Source organism: Plutella xylostella, chromosome 14 (genome assembly GCF_932276165.1).
Source record: "Plutella xylostella chromosome 14, ilPluXylo3.1, whole genome shotgun sequence".
NCBI lineage: Eukaryota > Metazoa > Arthropoda > Insecta > Lepidoptera > Plutellidae > Plutella > Plutella xylostella.
In genome coordinates, this window is record NC_063994.1 from 5,806,093 (window position 1) to 5,820,985 (window position 14,893).

The 14,893-nt window shown below is 36.6% G+C and overlaps 2 long non-coding RNA genes and 1 pseudogene across 2 annotated transcripts; all 3 read left to right on the forward strand.

The window, feature by feature from the left end:
- Positions 1–7,066: 7,066 nt before the first annotated feature.
- LOC125489412 lies at positions 7,067–8,381 on the forward strand. Its single transcript, XR_007266972.1, has 3 exons — positions 7,067–7,622; positions 7,721–8,063; positions 8,272–8,381. It is a non-coding gene; the product is annotated as an uncharacterized LOC125489412 (long non-coding RNA).
- Positions 8,382–8,401: 20 nt separating this feature from the next.
- On the forward strand, positions 8,402–8,753 carry LOC119693308. The gene is made up of 2 exons (XR_007266971.1): positions 8,402–8,507; positions 8,620–8,753. It is a non-coding gene; the product is annotated as an uncharacterized LOC119693308 (long non-coding RNA).
- Positions 8,754–9,660: 907 nt separating this feature from the next.
- LOC125489530 lies at positions 9,661–13,880 on the forward strand (annotated as a pseudogene).
- The last annotated feature ends 1,013 nt before the right edge of the window (positions 13,881–14,893 follow it).

Here is a 14,893-nt window from a genome sequence, read left to right on the forward strand (position 1 = left end):
CTGTACCACCGGGAGGGCGACCAACTGTCGGGTTTATCGTCAACAAGTCCCTCGTCAACAACATCGTTGAAATCGGAAGTGTGTCGACACGGGTTGCGTACCTCATCCTGAGAATATGTAAACGATACTCAATGAAGGTCATACAGGTTTACGCACCCACATCTAAGCACACCGATGATGAGGTCGAACTTGCGTATGAAGACGTATCGTCTGCCCTGCGTAAGTTCACTACTCATTTCACGGTGGTGATGGGAGACCTTAACGCGAAACTCGGAAAACAAGAAGGCGGCGAGACGAAAGTAGGGTCACATGGATTTGGAGTCAGGATCCATCGTGGGCAAATGCAGGCTGACTTCTTGGAGAAGGAGGGCCTCTATATGATGAACTCCTTCTACAAGAAGAAGCCACAAAGGAAGTGGACGTGGATTAGCCCCGATGGGAAGACTAAAAACGAGATCGACTTCATATTGACGGATAAGAAGCACATATTCAATGATGTCTCAGTGATCAGTAGGGTTAAGACCGGCAGCGATCACCGACTCGTAAGAGGCACTTTGAATATAAACTGCAAAATAGAACGCTCCCGTCTAATGAAGTCCACGCTCCGTCCTACTCCTGCTCAAATCCAGGATCCCGAAAGCTTTCAGTCTGAGCTTTGCGACCGCCTGATATGTTTAGAGAATTGCGTTACAGTTGACGATTTAAATAATAGGTTTGTGGGAACTGTCTGTGGTTGTAAGAAGAAGAAAGATGTAAATGTAATTAATAAAGAATACAGTGATGAGAGCAGAGAGGACTTATGACTTGTAAAGGTATGCCACTCTATTAACAATAAGAATAAAGAGTGGACAGAGGCTCTTGTAACTGAAGGAAAAATAATCACTTAGAGCTCGTTCCCACTTGTCGGGTGTCGGATCCGTATATTAAACGGAAGTTCTAGTGGCAGAGCATTGTATATGACGCTATTCACACTTATCGGAAACCGATTTTGTGTCGGCTCCGACAAGAAATGTCGGGTGTTTTGCCAGCCCTCTACGCCCGGAAAAAAATCGTGTCGGATCTCGCTCGCCTATGATTAAGAACGGCGCTGTTCACATTTGTCTGATGTCGGAGCCGATAACCCTCTCCCCGCTACCCTTCATTCCGTTCGTGCGTACGTCGTACCTGCGATCGCGCACACACACATCGCGGCGCGCAAGCAGAGTTATTGTGTTTTTATTGTACGCACGTTTGGTGATTCGTAGTAATGGAAAGAAATATCAACCCCGAACAATTGATCACACTAGTTCAGGAAAGAGGTGTCCTTTGGGACAAAACTCTAAATGATTATAAAGATAAGCAACTGAAAATAGCTGCTTGGCGGGAAGTTTGCTGCCTACTCATACCTAATTTTGACAATTTGGACGAAAAAGAAAGACAATCATGTGGTAAGTGTTTGAAGTTATTTATTTAATAATATACGTAAAATTCAAAACATAAATATTAACCATGCGCTTCTGGTTGCCAAGGCACCGAGCCTATTGTTGAAACGAAGTAGTTTGCAAATTCAGACCGTATATCATTTGCAATAGGACCACCACGTGGATTACAGTTTTGCAGTTGTACTTGTTCTTGCATCGGATTTTCTGCCGCATAATGAATATCTTCAAAGTTCAGACCGTCCTTTTCTCTTACAAAATTGTGTAATACTGTACACGCTTTTACAATTTCGATAGCCGTGTCTGGGTGGACATCCAGTGGCCGATGAAATATTCTCCATTTATTGGCTAAAATACCGAATGCGCATTCAACTTACCTTCTTGCCCGACTTAAACGATAGTTAATTTTTTTTTTCATGTGGTCTAAATGAGTGCCTCCAAAAGGTCTTAACAAATTTGTTGACAGAGGGAAAGCCTCATCGCCCACGAGAACATAAGGCATATCATTTTGAAGTGTTGCATGTAGAGGCCTTGGTTTTGGTATATTTAAACTACCATCATTCAGTTTCTTCCATATAGTTGAAAAAAAAAAAAAAAAAAAAAAAAGAATTGAAGAATCGCATTCTTTTCCATACGAGCCAACACTCATAAAATAAAACGATATTCTGAATCAACAACGGCTAGTAAAACAAATGAAAAATAATATTTGTAATTAAAATACATCGAGCCAGTATTGTTTGGTTTCACCACTCTTATGTGCTTACCATCAACTGCTCCAAGACAGTGCGGAAAGTTGGCTTTCATATCAAAACTTTTTGCAATTTCCAACCATTTACTCTCATTATCAGGAATTTTCATGAACTCGTCTCTTAATACATCCCACATAGTGTAACTATAGTGCAATTCTTTGAAGGAACAACCCGATGCGCAATATCTGTAAAATAATTAAGTAGGTAAAATAATTAACATTTCTATATGTACCTATTGTAATTGTAGGTAAATTAGTATCTACAAAGTGGTCGAATCTACGAGATGCCTGGATGCGAGCAAATAAAAAAGACGTCAAAAAATCCGGAGCAGGGGCTAAGTTTTCAAAGCCATATATATACAGGGTGTCCCAAAAGTCAACGTCATCCCTTAAAGGGCTGATAGGTCAGCTCATGAGAGGCCAGAATATCACAATATGACCTTAGTAAAAACTCGATAATTTTCGAGATATTGACACTTTTATAAATTTGCTGAAAATCGACACCTTGGATCAGTTTTTTGCGTGCCGCCGGTACAAAAATCCATATTGTTAGAATTTGTTTGGTGTTGCATCACCCTGTATAGCCCTGCTACTGATCGCAATCAAAAAAAATATCGAGTAATGCTGTATGTTTAAAAAAAACACGGTTTTCAAAGTCATAAAAGGTAATCGTATTTTTTTATAAACAACTTTGACTCTACATACTGTAAAAAAAATATACCACGCAAACCTGGCACTTTATTTAAAAAGATTGCTCATTTAATGCAGTTTCCAAAATGGTATGAAACGTTGCTATTGTTTCAATTAACAAAAAAGTTATTGCTATTTTAGTACAAAACGACCTCGATGTAAAATTGTTTGAAGGAAATTTATTTGACTGAATTTATTAAGGGTAAGTCATGTTGGAATGAGTAAAAGTAAAATAGGTGGTGTGGCCAGGAGTGGGAAAAGAGACAACGTTGTCACACTTAATAAAAAAACGCATTTTGAGTATCTTTCTAGAAAAAAGTGGACTATAGCAACTCCACATTCCCCATAAATGTAGCGCATGGTAACGTACATTCCTGAGTAGTGCTAATGTGTGATATTGTACAAGTAAAACGCTTACACATGTACATTGTACACCCACAGTATCCAAAAAAGGGCCAGATCAGTTTGTCATTAACATTACCTCTGTTATTTATTTTAAAGTTATATTAACAAAACCAAACTCTCAAAATTATGATTATGACCATTAATGAGTATTATTTTTTGGTGATTATGTACTTAATATAATAATGTGGTGATATAATTTTGAGAAATAAAAATAAAAGTCAATAAATGTTTGTTTTTTTTAAATAAGGTGTATAAAACGCAAAATATGTTTTATAAGAGTTTGGTAAGTTTTTTCTTAGCTATTTTTGCGTCATCTATGTTGCCACGGCTGACCCCACCACCTATTTTACTTTTACTCATTCCAACATGACTTACCCTTAATAAATTCAGTCAAATAAATTTCCTTCAAACAATTTTACATCGAGGTCGTTTTGTACTAAAATAGCAATAACTTTTTTGTTAATTGAAACAATAGGAACGTTTCATACCTTTTTGGAAACTGCATTAAATGAGCAATCTTTTCAAATAAGGTGCCAGGTTTGCGTGGTATATTTTTTTTACAATATGTAGAGTCAAAGTTGTTTATAAAAAAATACGATTACCTTTTATGACCTTGAAAACCGTGTTTTTTTTAAACATACAGCATTACTCGATATTTTTTTGACTGCGATCAATAGCAGGGCTATACAGGGTGATGCAACACCAAACAAATTCTAAAAATATGGATTTTTGTACCGGCGGCACGCAAAAAACTGATCCAAGGTGTCGATTTTCAGCAAATTTATAAATGTGTCAATATCTCGAAAATTATCGAGTTTTTACTAAGGTCATATTGTGATATTCTGGCCTCTCATGAGCTGACCTATCAGCCCTTTAAGGGATGACGTTGACTTTTGGGACACCCTGTATAAAGAACAGATGAGTTTTCTGCAAAAAGTGGCTGAGCCTAATCAAACTCATGATTCTGTCAAGAAGCGTCCAACAGATACATGTCCCGAGGCATCAGCGGCCAATACAACAGATATAAATTCAGAGCTGCTATTACCAAGCACTTCCAAAAATCCCAAAACCCTCGATGACAAAATGAGCCAGTTTTTAGATAGCAGGCTACAGTCAGACAGAAGTAACGAACATCCAATGCTCAATCAGGCGTGCTGTCACTGATTCAAAATATTAAAAAGCAGCGTGAAAGTCGTTTATACTCATCAAACTATGGTTGGCATTCACAGTCAAGAGATCACGTGCAACAATCTGTATATTCGTCACAAAACCAGAATGTGCACCCACCATTAAACCAGAATAATATCTTCCCTTCAAGTGGATATGGATATTCGACACGCCAACTCGTTGAACCAGCATCACCTACTTTGTCACTACATTCAAGTAATACTCAAGATTCGGACTTAGATTTTAGTAATATTTAACTCCACTAATTTGTTTTCGTAATTAAAAAAAATTAAAGTTATTTCTTTCAATAAATATATGTGAACTAAAAGTGACTGTTTTATTTCTTCCTTTATACAAATTAATATGTATTATATTATATTACCTTAAAAATATCGCCAACCTTTCTTCAGTACAAATGCAGTCTCTAAATCTCGTATTTTGGTCGTTTATGCTCACTGATATTTGAGCCAATAGATGGTTGAATGCAGTTATCGACATTCTAAAATAGTTGAAAAACTTAATTTCGTCACTCCTCAATTCTGTTATTAAATTCTGAAATGTTCCCAAACTAAATCTTTCTCTCAGGATTGGGTGCACCCAATATTTTCTTTCCTTGGCTGTCTTTCTTCGTTTTCTTCTCAAATAATAATTCATCACAACAAGAGCTTCGTCGACGTCCATCGTGCACAATCGCCTCGCGTAGAGTGCTTAAAATTGGCACTAGCTTCGACCGTGGCCAACAACCGATTATTAATCGTGTGTGAACAAAGGCGCCGACATCCGATTAATATACGGATCAGATAGCCGACAGGTGGGAACGAGCTCTTACAAGTGTGACACAGGAGCACAAGTAAATGTGTTATCTTTGTATGATTTAAAGAGAATTGTCAAGCTTTGTGAGTAATTTAGTAATAAGAGAAAAAAATATGGTACATTAAGAATATGCCTAGATCTAAAAGACCTTAATGAAGTGTTATTGCGTGAATATTATTTAATACCAACATTAAAGGAAATAATACCTAATTTATGTAATAAGAATATATTTTCAGTATCTCTCAGAAGGTTTTTATAATATAAAATTAACTAAGGAATCCAGTGATCTCTGTACGTTTAATAGTCCCTTTGGATGTTATAAATTTAACAGGTTACCTTTTGGTCTATCCGTAGCCCCAGAAATATTTCAAAAATACAATGAAAGAGCTTTTGGAGACATTCCAGGTGTAATAATATATTGTGATGATCTGCTTCTCTGTGCTGACAGTGAAGCTGAACATGATGCGATATTAAAACATGTTTTTGAAAGAGCAAAATTATATAATGAAAAGTTTAATAGAAGAAAATTTCAATATAAGCTAACTGAAGTAAAATATTTTGGTCATATGTTTTTTAAAAAAGGCATGAAAATTGATCCTGGAAGAATACAGGCAATTATTTATTTATTTTATTCATTTAATAGTTTACATTATTGTTCTATTAAATAATGTGACTTAAACCTAGTAAAAGTTTATCTGCACATCAGATTACATTGGTGTTACTTATAAATTAGGTCCAAAAACATAGTAGGGTATTATTAGAAAACATTCTTGAGTTGTTAATGTAATGAAATTTTAACATGAACAAACAAATAAAATAATGCTTCACAACAATTTCACCGCTTCTTGTAAAAAACAGGTATTAATTACGGTACACTGGGTGTACAGTCGTTTGCAATAGAAACCAACAATCATGTAAACAAACCAAATTGTCACGATTACTCCGTAATCACATACATTTGACGATCAAATATGAACATAGTCTGATTTCAACGAACGCACCATTGTTTTCACATTATCTTCAACACGATTTAACTTGTATTTATAAGTTAAATTTGTTAAAACATTTGTAGCGTAAAAATTTCGAAGTATTTGACAAGCTGTCATCTTAGTTTTTTACTCATCGAACTCTATAAGTCATTGAAAAGTTAGTGTTGTTCGTTATCTTTTATATTAAGCCCCTGTTCCACAATGTCTGGTTAGTCGCTACCTGTCGGATAAAATACATGCTGTCACTGTCTAAAAAATAATAACAGAAAGTGACAGCATGTATTTTATCCGTCAGGTAGCCACTAACCAGACATTGTGGAACAGACCCTAAATTTAATAAATTATTAAAAAAAAAAAAACACGCACTCACGCCTTGTACTAATGTACTCCCTTGCGGGTTAGGCAGCGGCAGAGGTGCATTGCTGCACCCACTTTTCGCCAGAGTGTATGTTAGTCCCAATGTAATAGGGGGCGAGCCTATTGCCATTTTACGGGCACATCAAAGACCCGAGAACAAATATCTGTGTTTAAACAAATATCTGCCCCAGCCGGGAATCGAACCCGGGACCATCGGCTCAGTAGTCAGGGTCACTAACCACTAGGCCATTCGGCCGTCAAAATTATTTTAATTTAATATTATTTGAATAGGTACAATATTTTTTTTTTCAAGAGCTTAATACAATTAACCAAAAAGGATTGTATCCTAAGCCATAAAAATAATGGTTAGTTTTTAAAAATTGACAATTAAAATTGCCATTCACAGTCATTCACTGTTGTGTGGGTTCGCTGTGCATTAGTGTTTTCTGTTTCCGTTTTCTGTTTCCGATTCTACGTTTTTGCATTCTCATTTTGGACTTTTGTTTTGCTTTACGATTTGGCTGGACATATTTTTCTTGGAACGACGACCTTTGCACGGCATCACGGACTTTGATATAGCATACGATTGGTATTATTTCTCAAGGAGTAATCAGGAGGTAAGAATGATTTAGATCTATTACCTACAACGGAAATCTATTAGACGCACTTTAATATTGTATTGCCCTCGTAACAAATTATTTGAATAGATCACAATTACTGAAATGTATGTGTGTACAATTATATTTGTTTTTAAGATTATACCTAATGAGCGAGCCGCAGCCAGGTGCGTCGGGGACTGCTCCGCCGGCGCCGCCGCCGGTCAAAAAACGAAAATTGGCTGTTAAAAAACAGTTATCGCAAAGGGAGAAAAAATTTTTGGTGAATATTTATAATCACTTGGAGAAAACCTCTCCTACATACCCATCAAAAATGGAATTATATAAAACCACCTCAAAAATAATGGACGTCTCAGAATATATTGTTCGTGACGTAATGAAACATTACACACAAAATCAAGAAGTACCCCAGCCTAAGGTATTTATAATATTAACTTAGCCAGCCTTTTTTTTATCTTTTGAGCTTTACTTTATGTTATGATTTGTGCCATTTAATATTCTCAGTCTGTTTTTTAGGAGAGACCTGCAAATCGAGCCATAATTGATAAGTTAGATGATTTTATCTTATCTGCAATAAGAAGAAAGGTTCATAAATTTTACTATGATGGGGAATTGCCAACCATTGCCAAAATTTTTACAGCAGTCAATGAAGGTGACAGCCTACCAAATTTTACATTCGGTACAATGTATAGAATATTGAAGAAATTAAACTTCACATACTGCAAGCGATCAAGAAAAAGCATTTTGCTAGATAGACCTGACTTACAAATTTGGAGGGTGAATTATTTGTTGAAAATCAATGAATACAGAGAGCAAAATAAAAAGATTTATTATTTGGATGAAACATGGCTTAATGAGGGTGAGAGCTTTTTATTTATTTAAATGCTTAATTTTTTTTTGTGTTCCGCAGGTTGCTTAAAAACATTGGTTTGAGATAATGGTGATAGATAAGATACTTATTCCACACATTATTTTAAATTGTGATAGGTTACAGGTTTGCTTAATTTTAAATATAAACAATGTTTTTATTGACATAATTATGTATTTAAAACATCTTTTTAACTTAGGGCACACCTGCAATTATGTGTGGATGGATAATGACATCAAGAGTAGTAGACAGGCATTCTTGAGAGGCCTTTCAAGTGGCTTAAAAAATCCTCAGAAAGGAAAGAGGCTGATTATATAGGGACACACATATAGGGAATGAAGATGGTTTTTTAGAAGGCGCAGATTGGGTTTTTGAAGCAAAAAAGTCAGATGGCGATTATCACGGGGAAATGGATGCTCATAATTTTGAGAAATGGTAAGGTTTCATTTGTGTATTTTTGTATAAGTATTTATGATAACACTATATAAAATTAATATTATTAAATATAAAATTACATTATGACAGAAAATTATCTTTTTTGTTTCAGGTTTAAGATGGTTTTAGACAAAATTCTGCCGGGATCTGTAATTGTAATGGATAATGCTCCATACCATTCTCGCCAACTCGAACGAGTGCCCAACATGAGCTGGAGGAAGGATGCTATACAAGAATGGTTACGAAGCAAAAATATAGCTTTCGAAACAAGGGAAATAAAAGCACAGTTACTCACAAAATTTGATAAAAAAAAATATGTTTTAAAATACGTTGACGAGCTCGCCGCATCGAAAGGAGTAACTGTGCTTCGCCTTCTTCCCTACCACTGCGAACCTATTATATAGGTGCGCTTTTCTGGACGCTTCCGTGCTTCGGACGGCACGTTAAGCCGTGGGTCCCGGTTGCTGCTTCGGCAGCAGTCGTTAAGCTTAGTCAGAGGCCTTCGGGCGGCTTGAAAAACATCTGACAGTCGGGTTGCCCACTTACCCGACAATTCTCTCAGCACAAGCTTGCTTGTGTTGGGGTCCACCAACCCGCACTTGGCCAGCGTGGTGGACTAGGCCTAAACCCTTCCTTCATTGGAAGGAGACCCGTGCCCCAGCAGTGGGGACGTAATGGGTCGTGATGAGGGTGTTGCAAAAAGAGTATACTACAAAATTCGTGAAAAAAAAAGTTCATTTTCCATAGAAACTTAGTTGATCTATACTATGGAGAATGGTTTTTTTTTCACGAATTTTGAAATTCTGATTTCAGTTTCGGGCTTAGATATAACATGCCTTAAGTGATTTACTGTGATATTTTGATAAGTAAGTGTACCTATATAATATGTATACAATAATTAAAATATAAAATAAGAAATCATTTGCGTTATTTATTTGTTTTGTATTTCTAATTATTATAATTTTTATGAAAATTCTGACTCTGACAGTACTGATTCTAACCATAAATGTGGCGCGGTGTGCCGGGAACCACTGTAAAGCGAGGAGCGAGGTATTGGGAATTCATGTAAAACGCAAAGCGACATTATGGGAAGCGACGTTAAGGGAAAAATTCGCCATTCATAACCCCCAATTCAAATCATTTCCCCATAAAAATGCTAAGTAAGTACAGGTTATGAATGGTTTATAATAAATTGCTTGATTTTAGATGCATCACCCAGAGAGAAGAAATTAATATTGGAATTAAAGAAGGCAAAATGCACTCTGTCCTCATTAAAAAGAATGCAAATATTATTGATAATTTATCATCGACGACACTAAAAGAAATTGTAGTATCAGCTTTACGGAATCAAAAAAAGAAACCGCAGGGGAAAGGGTGGACTGCGAAAAATAAAATAACTGCTTTAGCTATTTTTAAACGGTCCCCAAAGGCGTACAGATATCTGCAGCACATTATACCTTTATGATCAAATGACCAGAGGGAAGTCACCCGGACACGATGGACTCAGCATCGAGCATCTGCAGTACGCAGGTGTTCACCTTCCCAGGGTCTTGTCAATGTTTTACACGTTCTGCATTCGGCATAACTACCTACCAGCCGACCTCATGAAAACGGTGGTGGTACCGCTAATCAAAAATAAAACTGGTGATGCCTCTGACAAGTCTAATTACAGGCCCATCTCGTTAGCAACCGTGTTAGCAAAGGTGCTGGACAGTGTGCTTAACAAATACCTAAATCAACATGTGTCTCTGCATGACGCACAGTTCGGATTTCGACAAGGGTTATCCACTGAATCCGCTGTGTTGTGTCTTAAGCACACTGTTCGGTACTATACTGACAGAAACACACCTATCTTTGCATGCTTTTTGGACTTGTCAAAGGCATTCGATCTGGTGTCTTATAATGTTTTATGGGAGAAAATGCGTACCACCACAACTGTGCCAACTGAAATCAGTAATGTGTTAAAGTACTGGTATGGCAACCAAGACAACTGTGTTCGCTGGGACGGTGAGTACTCTGATGATTATAAATTGAAGTGCGGGGTGAGGCAGGGGGGGTTGACCTCGCCGACACTCTTTAATTTGTATATTAACGGGTTGATAGAGGGGCTCAGCAGTGCAGGAGTTGGCTGTTCCATAGATGGGTGTTTTGTGAACAATATAAATTATGCCGACGACATGGTGCTGCTGTGCCCCTCACTCAATGCGCTAAATTTGTTACTAAAACTTTGTGAAAAGTATGCTGCGATCCATGGTCTCCAGTATAATGTAAAAAAAAGTGAGATTTTGGTTTTCAAATCTGGCGCAAAAACCTACTCAATGCCACCTATAACACTATGCGGAGTCCCGCTCCAAATTGTCACGAAATTTAAATACTTGGGACACTGGATCACGGACAACCTAGCCGATGACGTCGACATGGAAAGGGAGCGCAGAGCACTGTCGGTAAGAAGTAACATGTTGTCTCGCAGGTATGCAAGGTGTTCAAGGGACGTGAAAATCTCGCTCTTCAAGGCATACTGTCAAACACTATACACTTGCAACCTGTGGAGTAACTATACAAAAAAATCGTACAGTGCTCTGCGAGTCCAATACAACAACGCCTTTAGGGGTTTGTTGGGGCTGCCCTGGCGTTGTAGTGCCTCGGGAATGTTCGCTGCGTCGAACACTGACGGCTTTCAGGCCGTGATACGCAAGCGAGTAGCTTCCCTGTGGGGGAGGGTCAAGGGCAGCACCAACACACTCCTGAGGGTGATTGCAGAAAAGGTGGACAGCCCAATGCTAAAACACTGGACGTCCCTGCACGTAACCCCAAATATTAATTAACAATTATATTAATTAATTTTAAATTTTATTGTAATGATTTGACTGACTGTTTGAATATTGAATTTAATTGTATTATATTAATCGGTAATTTACTAACATAGACTAAGGACACATTGTTACTAACACATTTCTTATGGATTTTTTTTATGGATTTAATTATCTGAAATAAATGAATTATTATTATTATTTACCAATTGTAAAAACTCTCCGGAATTTGATAAAAAAGATACCAATGGAACCGGGCATCAACCCTACTGTTATCCAACATTTAAAAATAATTGCCAATTATTTTTTTAATATTTTGACCACAATCTGCGACCAAGGACCCACTAACTTGGGTGCATTGAAATTACTGAAAGAGTGGCACAATGGTGGGGCCAACTACTTTATCATGGACAACAAAAAAAGATTAAGGGTCTGTTTCACAATGTCTGGTTAGTGGCTACCTGACGGATAAAATACATGCTGTCACTCTCTGTTAATATTTTTTAGACAGTGACAGCATGTATTTTATCCGACAGGTAGCGACTAACCAGACATTGTGAAACAGGGGCTTATTCTTTTTGATGTCCCACACTTATTCAAATCCATCCGAAATATTTTTTAAATCAAGGAGAAATCAATATAAACGGACGCTCAGGAAAGTGGAGCCACCTTGTGGAGGTAGAGGAGCAGAACCGCACTTTCCTTTACTTAACGAAAATTACCCCTACCCACGTACTACCGAAGTACCGAGCAAAGATGAAGGCAAAATATGCTGCCCAAGCGTTGAGCCAGACAGTCTCGGTGGTTTTAAAATTACTGTCAAAAACCGAAGCCAATAAACACAGATCTCATGAAATCTTAGAGACTGCCTTGATTGTGGAAGAATTAAACAGATTGTTTGACTACACAAATTCCTTCTATAAAAGACATGAAGAAGGGCATACGAAAGAATGTGTCTGAAAAAACTGAACATCTGAGTGTGGAAAGAGTACAGAAAAAAACTCTCCACTCTTAAATTTGTGGGATACAATGGAGCTGAAGCGAAAAACGTAAGATGCGTGGAGGGTTTTTAGGGTTCCGTAGCCAAAATGGCAAAAACGGAACCCTTATAGTTTCGTCATGTCCGTCTGTCCGTCTGTCACAGCCGATTTACTCGGAAACTATAAGTACTACAGTGATGAAATTTGATGGGAATATGTGTTGTATGAACCGCTACAAAAATATGACACTAAATAGTAAAAAAAAGAATTGGGGGTGGGGCCCCCCATACATGTAACTGAGGGATGAAATTATTTTTTTCGATGTACATACCCGTGTGGGGTATCAATGGAAAGGTCTTTTAAAATGATATAAAGTTTTCTAAAAAACATTTTTCTTAAAGTGAACGGTTTTTGAGATATCAGCTCTCAAAGTCGTAAAAAGTATGTCCCCCCCCCTCTATTTTTATAACTACGGGGTATAAAATTCTAAAAAAAATAGAGGTGATGCATGCTAATTAACTCTTTCAACGATTTTTGGTTTGATCAAAGTATCTCTTATAGTTTTTGAGATCGGTTGATTTAAGCTACGGAACCCTTTGTGCGCGAGCCCGACTCGCACTTTGCCGGTTTTTTTTATATTATAACGCTCAAATTACTCTGCGATATTTGGATGGCTGTGAAACATGCCGGGTTCAAATATTTAAACTTGCGGCAACTCAATCAAGATGCTCTGGAGAACTTGTTTGGGCTCATCCGACAACATAGCCCGACAAATAAGAATCCGACCTGCTCAACATTTATGTCTGCACTAAAAACATGTATAATTTCTGGCATGTCAGCACCCCATAGCAGAAACTCAAACTGCGAAAAAGATGACAAAGGTCTATTGACGAATTTCCATGATGTTTTCATACCACTATGCATTCACTACCATACTTTCATATACTACCTTCTGGCACTATTTACATACCATAAAAATTACATGAACATCATTAAAATTTATTTCAAACCAAATAAGGTATATTGCCGTCCCCGTACATATTCCCATCCTCATCTAAATTCGCATCCCTATCCCCACCTTCATTTGAAGATATAAAGATATATTATCATAGTAGGTACCTACTAATTATTTAATTCTACAAGTATTTTAACAAGTAACGTTGGTTTAGGGTACATTTTTTTTTGGCTTACCAGGGTTACTAAAATGATACTCATAAAATAAAATATTGGTTACACCTATTTAGCGATGATATACTTTATTTGGTTTGAAATAAACTTTAATGGTGTTAATATAGTTTTACATTATGGAGTAAAAAAATTATTTTAGATTTAAGTTTTTTCAATTTTTTTGCCAAAATTGTATGCTTGAAACCGAAAATATTTTTTTTTTACATATTTCAATAACTTTTGTTATTGTTTTGCATAAGTGACACCTTAATTATTTTAGATTTCAGAGAAAGCGGAGAAAACTTAATAGGGGTTTCCATACAAAAGTCAACAGGACTGAAAACAATCACACTTTTTACCTTTAAATTTGGCTAATTTTGTTAGTTTTCCTGTTGAATTTTGTCCGCCTGTGCTAGTTGTTTTGGCCATATCTTGGTGATACCTAAATCGATTTGATATTGAAAAGTCTTATTTGAGAGCTTATAAGTTGACAATGTTTTTATGCTAAAGTGCACAAAAAATTGTCAAATGACAATCTTTTTTAATTTAACTTATTTGTTTTTACGTTTTGTATATTTTTTTAAAATGTTTAACTATTTTGAGGTTTTATGTCTAATTTAAGTCGGATAATGCACATTTGATTATTTTAATTAGTTTATTAAGGTGTTAATTATGCAAAACAACCAAAAAAGTTATTGAAATATGTCAATTTTTCTTTAATTTTCGGTTTTAAGCATACAATTTTGGCAAAAAATAGAAAAAACTTAAATCTTAAATATCTTAGAAATGGTTAAGTTTCGGATAATGCATTATAGGTCCAATCGACTGAAAATTCCTTCCTCTATCACCTCCTGAAAGGATCCGGTCTACTTACCAATAACCCTGTATAATGCTACAAGACGATGGTTACAATGCAAATAATTTGTAATGTTTGATGACAGGAATAAGATTTACTCTAGGGAATGAATGAGTTATCAGAAATAGGTACCGATTTCCTAGTATTATTTATAATGGGTATAAGAACTTTAAATTACGTTTGTTTAAGTTTATCTGATTTGATATTGTTAATATCTGTAAATATGACTATAATGATTAAATAGTCTTAAATAAGTTGACGTTTTATTTGTACATATCCAGATACTTCGCGCCAAACTTCTAGCTCGCTCTTGACTCGAGCATAATATGGGAAAAAACACTAAGTACGGTGGTCTGCGCCTAAAAGTATACAGGCGGAGTTTTTAAAATAGCGATCCCTGATGATGAAGGGACCAGCTACATATGTTATAAATCCGGGGACGTGTTGTGTGTGATGTGTGTAGCAGTGGTGTTTATGTGGATGTGCTTGAGCAGCATGTGAGCTTGAGATCGCTATTTTAAAAACTCCGCCTGTATACTTTTAGGCGCAGGCCACCGTACGTGGACTCGAGTC